Source organism: Vicugna pacos, chromosome 15 (assembly GCF_048564905.1).
Source record: "Vicugna pacos chromosome 15, VicPac4, whole genome shotgun sequence".
Lineage (NCBI taxonomy): Eukaryota > Metazoa > Chordata > Mammalia > Artiodactyla > Camelidae > Vicugna > Vicugna pacos.
This window is the reverse complement of record NC_133001.1, coordinates 3,939,843-3,957,835: the sequence shown is the minus strand read 5'-3', so window position 1 is coordinate 3,957,835 and position 17,993 is coordinate 3,939,843. Positions and strand designations below refer to the sequence as shown.

Below are 17,993 nucleotides of genomic sequence, written 5' to 3'. Positions count from 1 at the left end.
GGTAGAAAATGGTCACCTCATTCAATTGATCACTCTACAGAAACTCAGCTGATGTCCCTAGAGATGAGATGAGTTCAGAATTAGAGAATCAGTAGCAGACCTCTGATGATTTGCTAAAAGTTGTGCAGATTTATTACAGTAAGAAATTTAGGGTAATATAAGGAGAAAGGATGAAGCTGACTTCAGTCTCAAGTGTCGCTACCAGCAGGATCCATTAATTTCCAAGTCACTCCTGTTTCTGGAATCCACCACCCCCTCCCCACCAAAGCCCTTCTGTCCCTGTGCAACACATTATCCTCACGGCCGCCAGTGTCGTCTAGATAAAAAAAAGGTAAAGCCCACAGCCTGTCCCTCCTCTGCTTAAAACCCTTCAGGAACAACACTTCATAGAGTAAAACCACAGCCTTAGCGAAGTGCACACAAAGCCTTCAGCAAAGCGGTCCCTGCCTCGCCAGGGTCATCTCCGACCTCTCTGGAGCTTTATCTGCTTGCAGTTCAGCTAAATGTTTCTTCATGCCGTGTGCTCTTCTCCCAGCCTGGAGCACTCTTCCTCTTTCCTTAGAATAGTGCCTCCTACTTAAGCGCTTAACACCATCCTCAGCCCAATGTTCTCCAGAGGGACCCGCCCAGGCTGGGTCCCAGTGCGCTGCCCTGGGCTGATCACGCAGCACTGAGATGGAAATGATCACACTGTGTCACTTCAGCTGCTTGCATGCTGCTTCTAAACGCCCTGTGACAATCTCGGGCTTCAGGTGACACCTCTGTGCCTAGGACTCCCTGACAGACATGGCTGAGGACTGAGAACAATGTAAAGAATGAACTTGGGTAGAATTTGGGAATGGAAATCCTCCTTTACTGTCTAGAAATAATCACTGATGTCCAACGGTGATAATTCAAGTTATAAAAGAAAAATGTGGGTGAGCACTGCAGATGTCAAATGAGTTCATTTCATTTAATTTTGGATATAATACTAGGAGTTAGTTCTTGATTTATCGCCACCCTTCCTGCCCTGTCTTTCCCGACACTTCCCAAGTAACACCGATGAAACTGAAGTACAGCCCCTGCATCAGGGGAAATGGCTGCTAAGAGAAAGGCTTCCCCTTTCCTCAGTGACTTCAGCCCGGACAAACCTGGCAAGTGGGTGAGGTCTGTTCCCCGGGTTCTATTTCAGCAGCCCACTCCTCAACTGATAAATTCTTTCCCAAAGACCTGGGACCCCTGTGATGTCCTGGCCATGTTGGCCCTTGACATCTTCATCGAAACTGCCTGCCCCTTGTTCTAGCAATATTGCAGACATTGCCAGCCAGGTATCACCCTCAAATTTGGTCTCCTTTGTTTTCTCCTAGTTCTAGTTCTTCCTCTCCTCCTTCTCCTTCGCCATCATCATCGTCGTGGTCACCTTGTCCTCCTTCTTCTCCTTTTCCTCCTTCTTCTCCTCCTCCTCCTCCTTTTCCTCCTTCTTCTCCTTCCTCCCCTTCTTCTCCTCTTCCTCTGTTCTTCTCTCTTCTTCTCCTCCACCTCCCCCTCCTCCTTCCTCTCCTCCTCCCTCTTCTTCTTTCTTTTTAGCAGCTTAGAGCAAAGCCATTTACTAAATCTCAATTCTGCAGGTAAAAGTTGGGGTTGATTCAACTGGACTCTGCTTGGAATCTTGAAAAGCCAAAAACAGGATATTGGATGGCTAAGCTCTTATCTGGAGGCTCTGGGGAAGAACCCACTTCTGAGCTCATTCATATCCTAGTGGTTGTAGGACTGAAGTCTCTGTTTCCTGAGGCCACTGGCTGTCAACTGAAAGTCCCTCTCTTCTCCTAAAGACCATTCACATTCCTTCTTATGTGTCTGCCAGTTCTTAGTGCATTCTGAATTCATTTGGTTTCTTCTCTGGGTTTTATTTTATTTTTTTAGAAGTTGCTGTGGTTTTGCATCCTAGTCACCTGACAGGTCCCCCGCCTTCATTCCATCCTCAGCTCTCCCCACTGACCCTGACTTTCAGGAAGTCTTTTAAGCCGTAATTTATTCAAAGAAGCAATTTTGACAGGTTGACTTGATGAGTGTCAGGGTTTTTGTTTGTTTGTTTTGTTTTTTTGCATAAAGAGAGATTGGGAAAAAGCACACTCCCTGAGCTTCATTTCGATGTGTCTAGGGAAAGCATTGCTTCACCACCTTTTTTCCTTTAGTTTAAAACATTTGAATGTTGGAAAGAGCAGGCTTTTTCTAGACGAATGTTGCATATGAAACAGAAGCAGGATTGCATTGTTTTATGAACATTCATGTCTTGAGCACTAGCATTCCCTCGATGCCTCCTGCCCTTTTATCTCTCATTCTTATTCTGTGAACAGTTGTACACCAGAACTAGTATGCCACAAATTCCACTAGAGGTGGTTTAACAACAAGTGAATAAATTTAGTCTCCTTTAAAGCAATCATTGTAGATGAGGACTTTAAAAATGCTTTTAGTAGTCTGCTTTCAGAAGAAAAATCTAATTGGTGTATGCTTTTGTGCTAAAGAAATAATTGGTTTATTTTTTTAACATCTTTAATATTTAGATTTTTAACTTCCTCAGCACTTAAATTATGGACTCTCACTTTTTGTTTGGGTATTTTAAATACATCGATTTAGTTCCTGCTAGTATTTGATAATTCCCAGACACATGTGACTTCTCCAAATGCTCCAGAGACTATTATAAAGGCTAAATGACTTACGTTCTTGGAAATATATTTATTTGATGCTTTCTGTATTGCTGATCTACCACGTAACGTGTCTTGTGAACTCAGCGGTCTTTTGGTGGCCAGGAAAAGTTAACATGTTTCATTAAAAACTACCTTGCTGTTAGAAGTGGATCAAAGTATGAAGAATGTGGTTTCAAAATGGATTGTTCCAATTAACATTTTGAAATAATAACCATACCAAAAAGACAGATCTTTAAAAAGTTTACTTGAACTGGAATTTTAAGAGATGGCAGCATTGTCGTGTGGCCTTGTGTGTCTTTACCTGGAGGATTCGCAGCCTCTGAGCAAATACCTCTTAGGTAATGGAGCTTAAGTCAACCCGCAGCTTCATGTCAGTGCCTGTGTTGGTATTAAGCAGACACATTCCCTGTGCGTGGCCCAGTTTTACAGTGCGCTGTTGTGTTCCAGGCAGGTAACCCTGGGGAGTCTGGCTTGAGGGCGCCTAAAGGAAGCCGGGGGCTTCCTGGAGAGGAAGGACCTCGAGGACCACCTGGACCATGAGGCGTGCAGGGAGACCAGGGTGCCACCAGCCTGCCTGGTATCCAGGGCCCTCCAGTGAGTGATGGGCAGTCCCTGGGGTTCCCTTTGGCAACTCCATCCCACAGTACCGGGTGGGGGCAGAGGGGCAGTTGGGCAGGACGAAACCTCAGCTCCTCAGCAGCTGGGCCATTTCCCTTGTAAATCCAGACGATCTGGCTCCTTGCCAAGTCTGACACTTGCTCATCTAACAGTGTCCCCTTTATGGTTCCGTATACAACGGTCTGTTTTCTTTTCCGTCCCAGGGTAGAGCACCCACAGATCAGCACATTAAGCAGGTTTGCATGAGAGTCATGCAAGACAAATACGTCAGAATGGCTTGACATTTTGTATGCTTTAAAGGTGGGAGTTTTTTTTTTATTGAAATGTAGTTGATTTGCAATGTTTTTGTTAGTTTCTGGTATACAGCATAGTGATTCAGTTACACATATCTTCTGTTTCAGATTCCTTTTCATTGTAGGTTATTATAAGATATTGAATGTAGTTCACTGTGCTATGCAGTAGGACCTCGTTCTTTATCTGTTCTGGATATAGTAGTGTGTATTTGCTAATCCCAGACTCCCAATTTATCCCTCCCAACCCCTTCCCCTTTGGTAACCATAAGACTCACAGACATAAAGGTGGGAGATTTTGAATAACATTAATTTCAATTCTGTTTTATCCAATTTGTTGCCATTTGCAATAGCTTATAGCCTCAAAGAAAAATATTACCTTTTGGGGTTAGCCTGGATTTTTTTTTTTTTTTGCCAATGGGGTTGATTTACAAGAAAGTACACCTCATACACACACACACACACACACACACACACACACAGACACACATTTTTTTCCCCTTTGGAACACAAATTCTCAGAACCTTTCTCCTGTTAACATCCTACCACCTGCTGTGTACCTGGCACTGACCTAGACTCTCTCTGTGGATTATGTGAGAAGTAACTGGCAGACTCTGTGCCTCTAGGAAGCATAAGGACATTGCTTCTACTCAGGTACCATGGATGTAGAAAATCAATAACTAGAATTTTACTAAAGTAGTGATATATTTTTGCATGTTAGCCTTTTTTTCCAAATTCATCTGTAACTATGGCAATGCTATTAATTATCATGTTCTTTCGTACATTCATAAGGTAGTAAGTTTATCTAGTAGGTTCATCAAGTTTTCCAGAATGGAATCATCACCTCTGTATTTGAAAACCACTGCTGTCGACATTTTATCTTGAAACGATATTTCAATTTTAAATATTTCACACTGAGAATATTATGACTTTATGCTAACTCTTACCTAAAGAAGGCCAGCATAGGACACTCGTATTTGAACAACTTTAAAATCTTGGTTAAAAAATGGGTTTCCAATTTATATTCTCCTTCACACTCTAAAAGCTTTTTAAAAACACTGCACTAGAATATTTCCCTGAGAGCATTTTAATGGGACCGTTTTCCTGTTCTCCATGGTTACTGTGGATGGTTCTTAGTCTCTTTAATGATTCCTGGAAAAGCCTATGCAGTTATTAATTTTTCAGACGGACTGCCCATTCTTAGGGAGCGAGCACTAATGTCTGGTGTCTGTTCCAAGCATGAAAAAACTTCTGAGAAGGATTATTAATAGGAAGTCATGAATTCTCTGGATATTTCATGTGACTTAAGTATCTTCAAGCTAAAAATGTAAGCCTGGGTCTCAAAGGGTGTCTTGGTACTAATTCTGGATGATGTCCTTGGCTTTCAGAAAGCTCCTGGACATCCACTCCCTACCCATGTTGAGAAACTCACTTTCCTCCTGGCTTTCAGATAACCAGCAGGTTCAGGTGAGACCCTCACCCCTGAGGAGCACCGCTTAGCCCAGAGCCCTGCAGTTTAAGGACTTTTATTCCCTCCCCCGTGTCTCAAAGCAGCAGGACCAGGTTTATCCAGGGAGGGCTGAATAGAAAAGTATCCCCAGTGAAGCTTCCTGGCAGAAAGCTTGTGAAAAAAATGACCCCGCTTTACTTATTTCTCACCGCCGGTTTTGAAGCTGTGGTGACACGCTGAGAAAAAGACACACTTGAAATACCTCTCTTTTCATTTGAATCACTTGCATGTGTCTGACTATTCTGGGCTCTTTTGTTTATTATCTTCTAGGGCATTTTGCTGAGATGGCTGCTAGCCTCAAGCGTCCCGACTCGGGAGCCTCTGGCCTCCCTGAGCCACCTGGACCCCCCGGTCCCCTAGGACCCCCAGAGAGAATGGTTTTCCTGGCCATAAGGGACATCGTGGCCTCCCAGGCATGAAGGGTCCCCTAGGGGCTCTCGGTTTGAGGGGACCTGAAGGTAAGGCATTTTGCCCCCGTGGAACCAGGGACGTACACTGCCCTTTTTCAGATGAATTCACGTGTCCTAGCAAGCGCCAGCCGTCTGCGCGGTAAGATGGATTGCTCGCTTTTCACAGTGGTGATGGTCAGGACTGGAAAACTGTTGTTTGATATTTTCTCTACCTTGGTGTATGACAACAGTAGACCAAACACCAGAATTAAGGTCCCTTGCCTTTTGGTGCCAGTGTTTTTCAGTTACAGTCTGCCTTAACCATAGTTCAAAATAAACCTCATGGGATCTGGTAAAGGATCATTCAGGTTTTTATTTTTATCGAGACCCCCTAGAATCATCATAGAGTTGTTCTGAGATGGCAACCAGCCCTTGAAGATTTGTGCGTGTTAACTTAAACCAACAGTTTGTTAGGACGTCAGAAAGGTCACATCAGGAGTTAACGTGACCTCCCCCACCCCCCACTTTCTTGCCTCCCTCTTCTTTTAAAGAGTGACACTGGCTGTCAGATTTGAGGGACTTTTTTTGTTCAGCTCTGAAATTCAGTCTAACTTTATTCCTTATTTAAGGTATGAGAGACTGTGAGAGAGTTTGTTTCTTCTCCATTTACTGAAAGCAAGCTAAGCCCCTGAGACCAGTTATTTTGCAGGGGAATAGGCTTATGAATGGGTTAGGTATTCCGCAGAACTTGGAGGAGGGCTGGCTGCCCCCAGTGGTGTTTGCTAGTTGAGCTGAGTAAGTCTGTCAGCTTGGGGTGGGAGTGTGCCGGGTAATTTACAGAGAGAACTGAGAGCGAGGAGTTTATGTATCACAAGGAGGGACTGACAGCTCTCCGGGGAACTTCAGAAAGACATGGCACCAAAATCAAGAGAGGATGTGTGTTTTTTAAACAGGGGTGCCCCAATTAGGGATAAACATTATGGTGTGAGTGGTCAGAAGTCAAGCCAGCTGCATTTTGGGATCTGTCTGTGAATTGCTGACACGTTCGGCTCACTGCACCCTCAGCTGGAACAGCGTTGTTCATTATTTCCTATTTGGCATGCGCAGAGCGGTGTGTTAATGGGGCCCCGGGTCAACCTGGCAGATTTCCAAGTTTTCAGAGGCTGAACACAATCAAACATGGAGAGAGCTCAGAGTGCATCTTAAAGAGAACCGGGTGTTTGAAAGAATCCCATGGCCACTCACCTTGGTCCTGCTTTTACCTTCAGTTCAGGAATTCTGACCAGAGGTGCTCTCCCCAGGGTCGGGCCCTGCTTCCTGTGTCAACTCTTCGAGGAAACTCCACCGCTGCGGGCGGACTGCTGGCTTAGTTGTCTGTGTTGTGGCGGAGCCCATGCTTTCCTGAGTTCCCTGCTGAGCCGTGGTTCCCAAAGAGTAGCCCCCGCTGCGTCCGCATCATCAGAGACCTGTTAGGAAAGCAGTTCTCCTGCTGGCCCAGACTCACTGAATCAGAAACCCTGCAGTGAGGGCAGCAGTGTCCGTGGGGGACGTCACCCATCTTCCCACTGAGAAGGAGCATCTTGTAGGGCTGCCAGCCCTCTCTTCTGTGGCTAAAGTGAAGTCTCCATATTTGGGACAGAGCTTAACTTTGACTTAGTAAAGACCGCTTCTGAAGTCCCACCTTATTCCCTAAGAAAGGAAAGTGTCTGTCTACCTGCTTCCCTGGGAGAGTCTGCAGAGGGCTGCCTCTCCAGCCTGGGCTACATCCATGTCTGGGTCCCCTTCCCAGAGGTTTTGATTTACATTGGGCTTTCACAGTATTCCCCAGGGGATTTCAGTGTGCAACCAGGGCTGAGAAGCACTGGAAATAAAGGGGACCTGTTCTGGAAACTTCCTGGGATGCTTGGAACTGGAGCATGGAGTTGTGTCTGGGTTGGGCTGGGTTGGCCCTAGCAGGTGAACCTTATTTTGAAAGGAAGAAAAATCTGTTTCTATATTTGGAACCTGGAAAGGATCTCTAGCAGTAAGTTCATTCATTAGGCATAGTTTGATCATATAAGGGACTGTTTCTTCCTGCAGTATTTGTGACATAGCCTAGAATCTGGATGTGATAGAGTTTTTTTTTTTTTCCTAAAGAACTTTCTCTCCCCACCCTCCTCCATACCTTTCTTGGCATTGGGTTCCTTTAAAACAGTATCTTCTCTCAGTTTTACTTCTTAAAATGTGGGGCGTGGACAGAAAGGAATAATCAGATGGACTCTTATCAGTCAATACTGTCACAATTTGGAAATGTAAGATTCTTGATAAGTGGACTGAATCTTTCTTGTCCATCACATACACTAAAAGTCCTATTTAGTTGAAAACACGTAGTGTTCTACTACCCAAAGGTTACAGATCAAATTTTTCTTGAGAATAAACACTCCACCATTTGAAACTTAACTGTTCCTCTGATCAGAGATGTGTTTCATTGTCTCTTGTTGCCTTTTTTCCCCCCCACTTAATAAAGAAGGAATGGTGTAGGTGCTGGTTTCCATGGAGATGCTTTGAGAGCCTTTTTCCAGAGACATTGCTACATAGATAAGTTTTACTAATAGTTCAGGCTATGTCTTAATCAAATCACTGTTTTCTTTCTAAAAACTTACTCTGAAAAACACAGCAGAACATTTTTAATAGGAACTCGTAGAAACAGGCCTCAGATCATACTCAAAGCTTAAGTCGTGTTGATGTGTATTTTGGCTTTCATCATCATGCTTTACACGCTTTTACACAAACGCGTTGGAGCCACAGACTTGTTGTGTGTCTGTTTCATGTGTGTTCATGTCATGTGACACTGGAGCAGAAACACGAGAGACCCCCGACTGGCCCAGTGTTCACCTTGCTTAGGATCACGTCAGTCTTTCATGTCATAAGTACTTTTTAAATGTTCATGGTTTGGGGTAGTTTTCAGTCTCTGAGTGAGGCTGTGGGTATGTTTAGAATTTTTTAGTGTGAGTCAAGTAGATATGTCGCTATGCCTTGTCTCAAGCCTCTGACAAATGTTATTCTCTGTTCTTCAACTTTTTATCTCTATCTGAATGGAAGAGTGTTTCATCCTTAAAGGTCAGAGCCTGGAGAGTGGGCTCTCCTGTCTATTTCAGGCTCTAGGCAACATGCTTTTACAAAAGGTGCAGAACCAGCATGGCTCAGCCCAGGACACAGAGCACAGGGCTAGAGCTAAGGGAACAGATCTCATAGGGAGTCAGGTTTGTTCTTCCCTATTGCACCATCCCTGTGAAAGCTGCAGTTTAACTTTCTCTGCTCATCTCATCTCTTCAGAAAATGAGGCACAGTCTATGGCCAGCCTTGAGATTTGCAGTGATATGACATTTAAATTGCTAAGTTAACTAGAGAGCTTAAGCTGTTAGTTTTAAAAATGCTAGTTGTCTTAGCTTCCTAATGCAGTAAGGCCGTATTGGTGATGAGTGTAAAAAATAACTAGTTCGTGTGAGTTCAAGCTGAGCTGTAAATCCTTACACAATACTTATAAAACTTTGTCTTGAAAAGGTGGTTGACATGGTAAAAAATCTTCACACAAGGAAATTCACAGCTAAAAATTGAAGTATGGTTACTATTTAAAGATTCATTTCATAATTTGAGATTTTTGACTGACAAATGTGCATATGGTTGTACAGATACTCTATTTTTGTTGTGTACGTGGCTTAGTTTTTAAAATTATAACGAACCTGATAACATTGGATGAGGTTGAGCTGATATGAATATTTGGAAAAAATGATTATGTATAGAATTTGTTGCAAAATGCCATTGCATCTTCTAACAATGTAGTAAAATAACAATATAATACTATACTGGTGGGGAAACAGGTAATGCCTCCTACCAGGAGCAGTAGAAGTCATTTAGGACCAGTTAACTAAGGTTTTGAGGCACTTTGTTAATGAGGCCAAGGTTGTGGGTTTGGTCTCTGCAGGGGCCAGTTTAATTCAACTTTGTTCTGTGGCTGCTGGATCCCCGAATTCAGTCAGCTGTCTTGCAAAGACACATGGTTGGTTGCAATCCAGATTTCCTTTATTCCCTGTAAATAATGAGGCAGAATTGAAATGTACTCCCTTGTGACAGCACCCTCTAAATTTCAAAAATTCATTAATTCATTTTTGGTAATACTAAATGTACATTGTTCATGAATTTTAAAGTGTATAAAAAGATATTCAGTGAAGCGTGTCTCTCCCAGCCCCATCTCCCACGATTCCTTTATCCTTTCTATTAGGTAATCACTATTATTAGCTTCCTAAATATCCATATCTGTGATGATCAATGAATGCATATTTTTTCTTATATCATTTCAATAAATTGTATTGTCCTTTAGTAAGTGGTCTGGCCCTGGCTTTTTTCACTTAACAATGTCTTGGGGATCATGTCAAAGAGCTTCCTGGTTCTTCTTCACAGGTGCATAGCATTCTACTCTATAAAAAAGTACCACCATATATTTAACCCTTCAGTTGATACTTAGATTGTTTTTAATCTTCTGTTAAATTTTTTTCCAGGTTGGATTTGCATATTTCTGATTAAACTTATTCCTGGTTATTTAATAATTTAGTTGCTATTACAAATGGGATCTTTTTTTCACTACATCTTATTCCTGATTGTTTGTATATGTGAAAATTATTGATTTCCATATATTAATTTTGTACCTTGCTCCTTTACTGAATTCTCTTATTGTTCGTAGATTTTGAATTGGTTTTCTAGGGTGTAAGATCAACAGTCATATCACCTGATGTTGCAGAAAAATGTGTTACAGCTCAATTGTGACAGCAACCTGGATCCAGGCGAGAAACCAAGCAGCACTCGGAGAGTTGGAGAACTCAGGTTTATTATGCCAGCAGACCCAGAGGAGTTAACACTCCAAGCTCTGGACTCTGTCTGTAGGTTTGCACAGGCCTTTATAGGCTGCCAGTTTTACACTTTGCAACATCATATGTAAATAAAGTATAACAGAAGTTGACCAACCAGGAACAAGCTTTATGGAAATAGACCAATCAGGAGTGAGAGAAATAACCAATCAGGAGTGAGCTCCATGTGACTGAAGTACTACAAATGGACCAATCAGAAGTTAGGGAAGTGGACCAATCAGAAGTGAGAGTAATAACCAATCAGGAGTGAAGGAAGTAATCAATCAGAAGTGAGCTCAGGGAACCAATAGAATTTTAGGGGTAAGTAAGCCATTTCAGAGGCAAAAAGTGAGATAGAGCCTCTGGGCCAGGGAACTGGATGGTGTTGGCAGGAGAGTAGTGGCCCTGACTGGGGGTCCTGCTGGTCTTTTTATGGGGCTTCCTGCCTCACCGAGAACAAGGGTAACTTACACCAAATAATAAATAATAGTAAGAAAGTAGGCGTCTTTATAACATCCTGACTGGAGTGGAGCTGCTGCTTGTGTTTCACGTGAAGCATCACACCAGCAAGGGGTTGAGACAGATAAACTTTATCATGCTGAGGAATTAGCTAGCTTCTTATTTTATTGAATGTTGTATCAGGAACGCATGTTTAATTGTCTGGTGTCTTTTCATCATCTAGGGATATAATCATTTGATTTTTCCCCTTAGACCTCTTAAAATAATTAACTTGATTTTTCCCTTGCTACGTACTTACTACAATCTAGTTTGTAGCAACATCATAACTTTTTGATTTCTGAATGTAGGCCTTGCTTTAAGTTGAAAAATATGGAACTTTATTTTTATAGATACATAGAAAAATAACATTTCTCTAATGAAATCCAGGTGACATGGGAGAAAGGGGTGATCATGGCCTTCCAGGAAGATGTCCCAAAGATGTGCCCAGAGCTACAGGTCTCCCAAGTAAGTATGAGGTGGGGAAATTGGTAGCAAGTGGGTAGTCTGGCTAGAATAATATTTCAAAGAATTGCTCTTTGATTACTTGAGTTTATCACGTGATAATAATGGCTAGCATCAATTTTTCAAGACCAACTTCAATGAAGAGTTAGATAATCTGTAAATCATGTCTGAATTCTTCGAGTGAGAATACATGTCAGGGCTTGAAACAGCACTTTATTTTTTAGGGGTAATTAGGCTTGCTTATTTATTATTTATTTATTTACTTTTTATTTTATTTTATTTTATTTTAAAATGGAGGTACTGGGGATTGAACCTAGGACCTCATGCATGCTAAGCACATGCTCTACCACTGAGCTATACCCTCTGCCCACCTGACACGTAACTTTCTTTAATAAATACTGAAAAAAATAGTGTCAAAGTCCAGCCACAAGGCACCTGTTACGAAATTGAGTGAATTTCTACCCCAGCTGCTCATTTCCTCTTTGTTTAAAAAGAGCGACAGGAAAATGAAACCAAGTTTCAATTGTTTGTGTTGCCCAGGGAGTTAACTGAAATTTATTTTAAATGCTTCTCCTTCAAACGTACAGACGGTCCGGAAGTCCACATGCAAAAATAAACTTGGACATTTCTAACCCTGGCCACCAAAAGCCACACACAAGTACATACCCAGCTGGGTCAGCTGAGGTGACAAAGTAGCCTCTGTGTGAAGGGCCCAGATTCTCACCTTGGGCGTCTGTTCTCCTTCCACACTGGTTGCTCTGTGGCCGGAGTCTCGATGGCCGCTTGCTCGTCCACTGGGCGATGGCTTCCAGGTCCAACCACAGAAGAAGCCTGAGAGTGTGAATGGCACGCAGCCTCCCAGCAAACTCCCCGATCGCTGTGGGGCCGTGCCTCAGGAAGGTCCCCGAAGCCCCGGGGAGGCAAATCAGGGGAGGGGGCTTGTGCTGAAGGAGGAAGGAGGGTGGTCCACACTCCCACAGTGGATTTGGAAAACTCGGTCAAAGAAAATCTAGAGAAAGAAAAGATGGTTCTCTAATTCTGCCGATGGCTTGCATATTCAATCAAGGTTATAACTGCCACCCCAAACATCGTTGCTTTCTGATTATCCATTTCATTGCACCTTGGGATTTTCTCATTTAAAAGATTTTTTTTAAAAAATACAAATACATTTGGAGAGAGCTCAAACACTGCTTTTCTAAGACTGATTCATGGGCCTGTCAAGACGTTTTCACAAATCGATGATTGTGATTGGAATCACTAGGGAGGCTTTTACTATTGGAAAAGGAAAGAAAATGTGGTTGGAGTTAAATGAGGCCAAGAGAAGATTTTACTATAGAGTCTGGATTCATTGATGGACTTTTAGAAGAGAGAAGAGGAAAGAGACTGCTGAGTGCTCCTCTCCTTTATCAATAGTAGGAATAGGAGGTTTTAAAGCTGATGCAATAGCATCACTGCAATTTACTTAATTATCTGTGGGTTATAAATCCCACAAGAGCCTTACAATTTCTCCTCCCATTTTGTTAACAAATCACTTAACTGTTCTTGGACCAGCAACGTGCACGGTTTACAAGGTTTTACTTTATCAAAAACATATGATTGTTTCTGGTGACCCTTAGTTTAAAAAAAAACCTGTGGATGAGCCACGTTTTAAGTTTAAGAATGGGGAGATTAAAGAAGAGCCTCTCGCATGTGCGCAGTGCCCCTGGCCGCCACGAGGGGCGCTATTTCCCACCTGCACCCCCCACTCACCTGGGGTTTGTGCGGTGCCGGGAGGGGGCTTCGCTGATGAGCTTTTTTTAGCACATCAGTCCATCCGTGTGTGGGCAGACGGTAAGGTAGGACAAGCTCATCACTGGCAGCTCTCCCTGGCCCTAATCTTGTCTCCTTGATGAAAAAAATTTTGTTATGGCCGCTCTTGGAGTTAATACTTAAATCTGATTTGTTAAAAAGTTCCATGGACTCCCCATCTCAGGACTCCGACACCTTCCCTTCTGGGTTTCCTTTCTGCCTTTTACCAGCCCGTGTCCCTCTCTTCCTGGTCCCACTCGGAAATCTGGTCTTCCTTTTGGGGGCTTTGGTTACATTTTCATTGAGAGGATATTTGGCGTCACTTAGTGAAAAATCGGAGTAGCAGATTATTTTTTTTTGAAGGCACTAAAGATTGAACCCCACTAAGCATGCACTCTATCACTGAGTGTACCCTCCCCTGCCCCAGATTACAGATTATTACTATTATTTTTTTAAATTACGGCTTGCTTTCCGAAGCATGCCACTTCCCCAGGGCTTTGGCACACTGGCTCACTTCTCCGGAGGCCCCAGCTGGGGCTTCGGCTTTCTGTCAGCTCACATCCCCTTGTCTGCACGAAAAGATGCTCAGCTGTCAGTTTCCCAACCCATCAAGTCCCTGAGCAAGGGTTTTGGGGGCCATTTCTCCCCTAAAGCGAGTGCTCTGAAACGGGGCTGTTGGGAGCTTGGGCCCCACAGTCCAGACGCCTGGCTCACATCTTGACGGTCACTAACTGGCTTCCTGACACCAGACAAGTTCTTAACTGCTCAGTGCCTCAGCTTCCCCACTTACCAAAGAGATGATAGTCAAGAGTCCCATCTCCCAGAGAGCGTAATTCTGAGAATGAAAGGGAAGGAGGCAGCCCATCTGACGTGCTTAGGGCGGTTGCTGGCCACCGCCCCTGCGCAGTCCGGGTTCATGCGTGGTGCTGCTAGTAACGTAGCAAACCCACTTCTGTGTGTGGAGGTGGGTGGTGGGCAGAGCTGGGCCCTGGTTCAGCCCTGGTGGCCTCTTCCTGGCTGTCGCTCAGCGGGAAGATGCTGCTACTCCCGACCCCTCAGACCTTCCCTCCGCGAAATCTCCAGCTCCGCCCCACAAATGCATAGTGCTAGGTCACAGCAGATCGTGTCACCAGCTCACTGTCCTCAGAGAGGCTGGGCCATTCTTCATTTCCTTGTTAGAGCTTGAAATGGGATTAAATGTGCTTTCTGGTCTCTCCCAAACCTAACGGATGGGACTTCAGGACCTGAGGGAACCCTCAGCAGGGCCCTGTTCAGGACCTTGTCCAGAACCTTCTAGATACATATACATCTCATGTCGAGGAAAGAGCCTGCAGAACAGAGTATTCTGCGACCTTCTTTGTTGTCCCTGTTGTTAGATTTGGGACTCAGCCTGTTGAGTGAGAAGACCATTTGGTCCTTCTTAGTGCTAATATAGCTGATGAATTTGAAAAAATGGCACTGACACCTTTACTATCTATCCAGTGATCAGAATTCCTTCATTCTTTCTGGACAGTTTAGTTCTCTGCCTCTCCTCCTTACCCCATAGTTGGTTCAGTGTTAAAGATTACGTGCCCTTTGGGATTGTGATGGTCCGTTGCCGAATACGGACCACAGGGCATCGTTATCACCATTGTGTGGACTGTCATTTTGGCCTTCGTGCTCTGTTGTGTTAACGTCAACAGAAACCATGAGTGAGCTTCCCGCGGCCAGAGGGAGGAGGGCAGACAGGTGAGAAGTGCGGACTCGAGCCCGGCTGCCCTTTTACTTACTTTCAGCTGCGCTGCCTCTCAGTGCGCTCGCATCTTCTCTGCACGGGGGAGAGGATAACCGCACCTACTGTCCGGCCTCATTCGGGAGGACCTGTGGGTGTGTTCGTACCTGTAGAGCACTTAGAATGGTGCCTGGCTTGTAGCAGACGTTCTGCGAATTTAGCTCTTACCGCTATTGTCATTCCTCCTTTTATATCTGAAGAGAGACAGACGTAACACAGGTCCCAGGCCCCGACAAAGGTCTCGGGTGAGTGACAGAGGCAGATGTGCGTATGTCCAGGTTCACGTTGTGGATGAAAGGATGGGCAGGCTGGGCGGGTGTATGATGAGCTGGTCTTGCCATCTGAGGCATCATCTGACTGGCGTGTCCCATAGCTTCTCAGTGTCTTGATTCCTCTTCTGCCTCCCACAGAGCTGTGCAGAACGCACAGAGCGGGATCTGTGGGGCTTTAGACCCCGATCCCTGCCCCTACCTTCCATCTCTCACCAGAACCTTCCGTGGCGTCACTTGTCCCATCAAGAGTTACTCTTTGCCTGCTGCCCCAAACTTGTCCACTGGGGACCAGTTCCTTGGCACCCTGGGGATTTTAGGAAAACATATTTAAGGATGGGTCTTGACTTCTCTTTGTGCATTTAAACACCGGGGAGAGGGGTCAGCTAAGTGACAGTCGTGTGTGGACCACCAGGAACGTGGTGTTCACCATACCAGGCCACGGGGCCAGATTTCTTGTGCAAAATCTGCAGTTAGGTGAGCTGTGCTTGTGAATGTTGAGTGGGAAAAAAATCCCGCAATGCAAAGGGCACCTCTGAAGCTTAAGTCTAGCAGTAGTCATTTATCCTATTTCCACAGCTGTCCAATTTCCACTGTTTTATTCAGTCCTGGGGATCTTAAGTGAGCAAACCACTAAATACCCCAATTCCTTAAACATGTGTGCTTTGTCTAACACCACAAAAGTTAGCTCAGGACAAAGTGAGACATGTAAGAAATTCTCTAATTAATGCTGAAAATGTATCCGTGTTTTTTTAAGCCTGTATGCACAGCCCCTGTGATTCCGCAGCGTCATTAGAGCCCTCGGAAGGGTCCTGGCACGTTGAGCCTTCATCAGTGTAACGCGACTGCCCTCTAGTGTTAGCACAGAGAATGACACCGATGTTCACTTTAAGAAAAACGAAATGTTTGGCAATAACACTTTATAGGTCCTTGAAATTTTGGGAAACTGTAAAATCATCAGGCAGCTAGTGTAGCTAACACACCCATGAGGCCAGCAAGGCAGAATGAGAACACTCTGGATCTGGGCTTTCTCTTCGCAAGAGTTGAAAAGCAGTTTTTAGATATTTGTTAATGGAGTTCTTGAGTAACTTGAATGTGACTTAGTGTCACCCCAAAATTAGGTTCCCACAGAATAGTCTCCGAGCACCTTGGAGCCCAGGTCAGGGCTCACCAGAAGCTGATAAGCTGTTATGGGAAGGCTAGTTTTTCCCTCTGGCCACTTTTACAGGGCAAAACCTCAGACAAATAGCTTTAAGGATCATCATCTTCGTCCATCATCATCTTTAGTCATCCTCTATCATTTAAGAAAGCATTAAAAAATTATTTTGGAGGGGAGGAGGTAATTAGGTTTCTTATTTATGTTTTGGAGGAGTTACCTGGGATTGAACCCAGGACCTTGTGCATGCTAAGTATGTGCTCTACCACTTGAGCTATGCCCTGCCCCCTACAAAAACATGTATTAAGGCCATTTGTACACGCTGCTGGACAGTGGGAGGTCCAGTGCCTCCTGCCAGTCTGCAGCCACGAGGGGTGTCCTGCTCATGTGTGCAACTTTTTGTGTGTTTCAGGTGACCCGGGTCCTGCCAGCTATGGGAGGAATGGCCGGGATGGTGGGCGAGGCCCCTCAGGGGTGGCGGGCCTCCCTGGTGTGCCTGGCCCCCCAGGACCTCCCGGCCCTCCTGCTTTCTGCGAGCCAGCCTCCTGCACCGTGCAGGCTGGTCAGCGGGCATTTAGCGAAGGTCCTGACTAGTGAAAGGCTTAGCGCTGCGCCGCTGTCGGCGTAAACCACACTTGGAGAGGAAGCTTGGGAGAGAAGCACTGCCCGAAGCGAGGGCAAGCGGACAGTGCCTCACCTTCAGGTTTATTCCGGAAGACCCACCTGACAGTCAGAAATCCTCTTCCCTTTCCTGTGGACGGGAGCCAGCAGAGCCGTCAGTGACACAAACAAAACCCCTCCCTTGAAGCAAATTTACAGTCCTGTCCCCGGGACCGTAAGCCTTAGCGTGCTATACACGCTGCGGACCACTGCGCCAGGAAACAAGGACAACGGTTTGGACGCCTCAGCTGCGGTAGTTACTTTCCTTCTTTATTTGGATGTTGTTTCAGCGCTGTAGGGGATTACCAGACTAGGTACCAGGAGACCCCACTAGGGATGATAGAATCGGTGCTCAAACTCCCCGTCAGTGTGCGCTCTCGGGAGTTGCAGGGAAGGCTGGACCACATGGAGTGACTTCCTTACAGCTGTGGTGGTTTTCACAGTCGGCGTGGATTTTTTCAAACTGTATTGCATCTCCCACCTGTTAATATTTCGGGCTCTTCTATGTGAAAGCAAAAAAGGAATTTTAATATCCTGCCAATCATAAGTTTTATTGATGAGGCTATTTATTTTAAAGGTTTGAGGTAACACCTCTGGTTGTACCAAAGAAGCAATAAATACGATTTCTTAACCTTGCATGTTTTCTTAGTCGTAGTCAATGAAAAGAAGTCTGAGCTGATTTAGAGACATTAGAATTTTTTCAATTACTGGTATTTCTGTGGGCATGCTTGTAATATTAATACTTTTTTTCTACGGTGAAATTAAAAAGCCCTTACTGTTCCCGGGAGGGTGTTACCATGACGGAAGTTCTTTATATGTGTGTGTGTGTGTGTGTGTGTGTGGTGGGGGTTGGAGAGCGGGGGCTTGGGGTGATGAGGAGGCCTGCATGGACTTTTTTGAAATCTAACAAACATGGGATAAGAAATCTAACATATGGAATATGAATCCATATCCCACAAAAATGCACAAATGCATATGCATAAATATGTTTGCATGTGATGTCTGAGATCTC

At 44.6% G+C, this 17,993-nt stretch overlaps 1 long non-coding RNA gene across 2 annotated transcripts; it reads left to right on the top strand.

The window, feature by feature from the left end:
• Window positions 1–3,161: 3,161 nt before the first annotated feature.
• Window positions 3,162–17,617, top strand: LOC140685629 (uncharacterized). 2 transcript variants are annotated; one of them, XR_012058882.1, is made up of 5 exons: window positions 3,162–3,281; window positions 3,509–3,605; window positions 5,376–5,563; window positions 11,263–11,340; window positions 16,734–17,617. It is a non-coding gene; the product is annotated as an uncharacterized lncRNA (long non-coding RNA). The 2 variants fall into 2 exon arrangements; XR_012058881.1 differs by lacking the exons at window positions 3,162–3,281; window positions 3,509–3,605; window positions 5,376–5,563 and having other exon boundaries at window positions 5,973–11,340.
• Window positions 17,618–17,993: the final 376 nt, after the last annotated feature.